The sequence below is a fragment of the Opisthocomus hoazin genome, chromosome 10 (genome assembly GCF_030867145.1).
Source record: "Opisthocomus hoazin isolate bOpiHoa1 chromosome 10, bOpiHoa1.hap1, whole genome shotgun sequence".
Classification (NCBI taxonomy): domain Eukaryota; kingdom Metazoa; phylum Chordata; class Aves; order Opisthocomiformes; family Opisthocomidae; genus Opisthocomus; species Opisthocomus hoazin.
In genome coordinates, this window is record NC_134423.1 from 25,765,807 (window position 1) to 25,771,806 (window position 6,000).

Genomic DNA, 6,000 nt, shown 5'->3' on the forward strand with positions numbered 1-6,000 from the left:
TATACGTGACTACCATGTAAATAAAGTACAATAAATGTGGTGTTCATTAGGATTTTGATACAAGTCAAATGCAGTCTGCAGAAATGTTTTTTTCCCTGCTGTATTTACTTATATCACATTCCCGGCGTGGGGACATCTGGGGTCATGTGAGCTAGAAATGCATAAATGGCATTCGATGGGAAATGTTTGCAACAAGAAACTGTTCCAATTCCTTTTACCCTCTATAGATGAGATGTGAGCACCGTGTGGAAACCAGCCAGGGTGGAGGGAGTGGGGGCAGCTTCTATACGCAGGAGGAGAGCAGCCCTTGACGTGGTTGATGAGCAGAAGCGACAGCGCTGCCCAGCCAGTCCTTGGCCGTGCTTCATTCATGATGGGGGAAAAGCGGAGTTGTAGTTTGGCTGATTTCTCTTTGGCTTGTTTTCCTGATGCGGAGGTTGAGCAGGAGCATACATGCCTTGCCTGCATAACCTTGTTATTCTTCACCCTTGAGACCCCTTACCAGCAGCTACAGTTGAGCAAACTGGAGAGCTTAAAATTCAAAGCAGATTGGGAAAGAAGTTCTCCTGTTCTTAACTCAACCAGCTGGCCCCTCTGTGGCTCTGGCAAACACCGAAGGGCTTTTCTTTTTTGCTAATAATATTAGGAACTTAACCTTGTTCCTTAACCCACTCCCTTCTCCATCCTCATGTTTCTCCATGGTGTAATAACAAAATTAACAAATTTCCATGAGGCAGGTCTGCCACGTGCCCTCCGAATCCTGATGCATCTCTTACAGAATGTTCGGGGTTGGAAGGGACCTCTGTGGGTCATCTAGTCCAAGTTACCTGGGTTGTTGGTGAGAGCTTCTCCAGTCTGCAGAAGCTCGGGAATTCTCTGGCAAGTGTTTGCGGCTGGCGCGTGGATGTCATCTCCTGTTGGTGTGGGCAGGGGGCTCCCACATCGATAGTCTTGTTGGAGAAGCGAGACCGCCCCGTGCAGTTTGTCACACCGATGGCTGGAAACTCCCGCACGGAGCTCTGTGGAGGCTCCGCAGTCTCGGAGGAGTGTCTGCCTGCCTCCGCACCAGGCCAGTCAGGGATGGTCGTCCCTCATACCGTTGCTGTTCTTCATAATCACCTCAGCAGAGCAGCAGTTGTGGGTGGTTGTATGTGAAGAAGGTCATTCCTGCAGAGGACACCTCCACAGATGGTCTGTAGCAGCGTGCGTGGGACCTGGATGAGCCCAGGTGCTTCTGCCCCTGCCCTGGCCTGTAGATCAGTCTCTTCCTGCAGTGCCCAAGGGAGAGTGGTCCTCGGAAAGGTCTTTGAAGTGTGCTGGTTTGACTGCTGGTAATTTTGCAGATGTTTAGCAGCACTTCCAAAAGAAACCAAAACCTGGTTTGGAAAAGGAAATGTTTCACTGCACAATGGATTTTTTTAAAAAAAAGAAAAAAGAAAAAAAGAAAGAGAAACCACATGCTCGATATATTTTGAGAACTGTGTTCTGTATTTTTGCAGCTTATATTTTCCAGATGAGCAGTTTAGAAATATGTGATGTGAAACACATACTGTAAGTTTGCTGTAAATGATATTAAAAACACTATTTTCATTCTTCTCCTGTCTCACTGGATGATCTCTTTGGTTCTCCCAGCGTGGCCGGCTGGGCTGGTGCCCTGTCTCTGCCGGAACGTTTGCAGTTGCAGTGGAAGCGGAGCTGAGAGTTGGCCTGGAGGTTTGGTGTTGAGGTTGGAAGGTTGCTAGGAGTGGTGGTGGGGCTGACCATGTTCCCCTGCACACACAGCGCCTGCAGAGCAGGGGTCACGGTGAAGAAGTTGTTGTTGACAGAGAAGGTAAGGCAGATTTTTTTGAAAGGGGAAGATGAAGATTAATTAATGTTTGCAGAAAAGCAGAGGGAGAATGAGGACATCCGAGATGGTTGCAGAGCCGGGGGACTTGAACACCTGGAAGACAGTGAGATGAGGAGGAGCTCGGGGGGAACATGAGCAGTTCGGAAGAGCGCTCGATGTCTCATTGATGATGGATGTGTCTGACTCTCTTTGTGTCTGTTCAGCTGTGGAGGGGAAAAAAAATAAAGGGGAGCTTTTAGCTAAAATAGCAACAGCTCAGTGGAGTGGCTGAGCCCTGTGAAGCACCCTGAGCCCCTGCAGCTGTCCTTGCTCCGAGAGCTGCGGAGGCTTCTCCCTTCGTCTCCATCAGAGCGCCCAGTGCGTGGGGTCGGGCCGGCGGAGCGGCACACTGGTGAAGATGTGATGATATCCGTTTCACTTGTTCTAGCTGCTGCGTTAGAATAAAAGGAAGCACTTATTTGACCCATTATTTTTAAATGTTTCAAATCTGCTGCATGAAAAGAAAATAATTTTCTCCTGAGATTTTACAAAATGAGGCTAAATGAGGCAATTACATTCAAGCCAAGTTGAATATTCAATTATTCCTTGTTTGTCCCATTTTTTATCCTCCCCTGTTCCAATTCCCTCTCTGGAAGGCAGAGGGCAAAACAAAGATTAAAAGTTAGAGAAAACCCTTCCATTTTACTGCATGCAACTTGAATCCAACCACTGTTGCTTTGAATTCACTTTCAAACAACAGAAGCTTTGGAGAACGGTTCAGAAGGAGGGAATGAGCGAGGAAGGCTGGAAAAAATGCTTTGCTAAACATCAACAGCAAAGAATCTTCTATTTATTTCATTTTGTTGCTTTCCGTTAGCCCAGCTACCGTGGGTGTTGGAGCCTACGCAGACGCCCTGTGAAGGCATCACTCCTGCGTTCTCCACTGGCCATTCCTTGCAGGTCCCTGCTGTCCCCCCCAACCGGCATGCACACCGGCACGCATCACACCCAGCTTTTCGGGGCCTCCCTTCAACTGTCCTAGACCTTGCATTTTGCTGCCAGCTCTGACAGAACCTGGTTAATTGGGTATTTACCGAGCTGGATTCTGTTGTGGATGCAGATTATTAACCTTTATGTCACCTAGAAGATATTACACCTGGTAAAGTTAATGTTTCGAGACCGGGAGGTTAATGTGTCAGTGCTCAGCCCTCTCTAATTAGCAGCAGGGCTGTGCTGTGAGCCCGGCTTTAATCAGAAAGGACTTGCAGATGGGTTGCATCAACAGCGTAAGTTTATCTGCCTCCTTCAGCCCTCTCTGCTGCATCTCCTCCTCACTGTCCCTGGACCTTGGGTAAGTCCTGCTGTTGTGGTGCCAGCTCCAGGGAGGGGGTGATGCTGGCAGGCTTCCCAAGGCTTATGGTCTTCTGAGCCTGGACCAGTCAAAGGCGGTGACTGGTGATGAAGTCTGGGAGCTCCAAGCTGAGAAGGTTGTTATGCATCCAGGAATGTGCTTAGCAGAAGCTCTTAGCTCTGCACCAAGTTTGCTCAGCTCCTGAAGGCTCAGGTGATCTTTATGGTGACTTTGAGCTGGCTGAATGACTCAAAGTAGTTGTTTAGGCTTAGAAGAATTTGTTTTGGTTTTGTATTCTGGTGTTCCTGTGCTTGCTACCAGAGCATGCCTTAAGATGTGTCCTCCTTGGAGTAAGGATTGTGCAAACAGCAATCTGGAGGTCAGGAGTGGAGAATATTGGAAGGATGAAATGTGTCATTGGAATTGTGAATTTTTGTACCAGAAACCTTGTTTGAAGAGCTTAGCCAGTCAGGGAAGACAGACAGATCCCATGTTGTTTATGGCAGAGTGAAATGAAGTATTAATGCCTTGTCTCTGGTTTCCCCTCCCTCCCGTGGCAAATATGGGCCAGGCAGGAGCATGGGTTTGTGCCTTGCAAGACCAGGAACTGCCTGTTTTCAGAGAGCTGTCTGCAGCTTGTGTCCTGGCTGGCCCTGAGCAGCCCTGGGTTATACTTTCTCCTCACTGCAAATCCACAGAGGTCTCGTTACCAGGAGAAAGGGTTTTTCTGTGAGAGGCAGCCACCTGCTGATCCGCAGCTCTTCTCTTCGTACCTCCTGCTGCCTATCTCTCCGCTCTGAAGGGACAGATCCTGGCTCCTGTGGCTAATACGAGGTAATGAGATCAGACAGGTACTTCAGCAGGCTGGGAGCCTGGAGGCTTCTCTTTCAAATCTGGCTTTTAAGCAGCAGGTGTGTTCTTACAGCTGTGTGCTGAATCATGTTCCTGCGCCTCCGATGCTGAGACAAAGGGCTGAGGAACATGTGCATTTTGCAGATATCTGGAGGCCTTCAGGATGCTCCCACTCTACCTACCATTTTGTTGTCGTGGTACTATTGGCCATCAGCACTTCCAGAAGTGAGCTAAAGTCATCCCCATTTGCTGCTCCCAAATGGGCTTGCTGCTTTCTGCGTGGGAAAGGACGTTTTATGTCGTGCAAAGACGTGCCAACGGAGCTCAGTAAATACGGACACCCGATGTATGGCCGCTTCTGTACCGGGCAGGGGAAGGTGCTCAGCACGTTCCCCAGGGATGCTGCCATCTGTGAGCCATGCTGCAGTGACACCTCCAGTCCCTGACGCCGAATGAGCCATAGCTGAGACAAGTGCTCTGCAAACGTCGCCAACAGAAGTGTCTGTGATCTGCACAAAAGATAACCTGATGGAGGGTGGTGGATGAGCGATGAAGGGGAAGATGACCAATCTTTTCAGCCTGCCTGGGAGAGGTGTTGCACGTCAAGACCTACCTTGGTTTAATGAATCAACCTTCAGCACAAGGAGGAGTCTCCGTCCCCGGCAGTATCTCCTCTATGATGTGGTGGCGTTCAGCCCCTCCATGATGAGGTTCTTGTCCTTCCACACAAACGCCTTTCAGTTGTGCAGGCAAAGTGCAAAACCAAACTGTTAAAGACAACCAGTTGGAATGTTCCCCGTGGAAAAAAAACATGTAATTTCCTAAAAAATCATGACTTTTTGTGTGAACACCTCCCTTTTGGTGCCATTTCGTACAAACGAAATCTGATGAGCTTGCGGCATCTTGTTGGAATTGGATCACTTTGAGTTTTCTTTGGGAAACTGTAGCTTGAATTCTACCAGCGTATAAAATAAACTGGAGTATTTGGACTTCTATCAAAGTGAAATGTTTTGATTGCCTTCAAGCAATTGCTTCTGCTTTACATTAAACTTCTGCGGAAATTTTGAAATTCAATATTTTGTTCTGTTTGGAAATACAAGTGCATATAGACCTTCTGGAATTTTTCACAGATGCTTCTCGCCACTCCAGACCCCACCGGTACCTACTTTTAGTACATGACCAGCCTGGTGGTGACGTGGGAGCAGGCACAGCTTCTGGGAGGGAAATGTAAGAGCGTGCAGTCACCCAGCAGCGGGCCATGCTCTTGCCGGACAGAGTGAGGACAAGTCCTACCCCTAAGCAAGTAAAGGGTTATCCATCTCTCAGTTTCCTTTTTCCATTGATTCAGTCTTTGAAAGAAGAACTAATGTAGTTAAAAATCAAAGCGAATGGTGCATTTTGCCTGTTAGTCTGATGCCAACACTCATTTTTAAATTGGCTTTGTGTCTGTTCTTTTGCAAATTTGCATCTCCCCCGTGGTGTTCCCAGCAGGGGCTGGGAAGATGCTGCCAGTGCTGCCCTGCTAGTGCGATGCTCACCCTCTTACTGGGACCACCGTATTCAAGGGAGGAGCTTGCTTGTGTCCCACTGCCTTTGTGCACGGGTGGGAGGACCCAGCACTGGCTGCAGAAGACTGCATGGCTGTAGCCGGTATTTTGCAGAATACAGAAGTCTCGGTCAGAGGATCCCTGCTTTAGAGGTGAAAATCCATGAAGGTGGAGGGCAGCTGTAGAAATCTGATGTTTTCACTGGCCTTGTATGTAGGGAAAAGCTGAATATGACCTTGAGCAGGGCAAAGTGCAGATCAGGGGAGTTTGTTCCCTGTCTGAGGTCCACAGGGCCGTCATGAACATTAGCTCAGCACATGGCTGCCACAGGCCTTTTCAGCAGAGCCATTGCTCCACATCTCGGGCTGTTTAGTCCATTAGTTACCTACCTGGCCTTAAATAGAAGGAATTTCAGGTTTTCA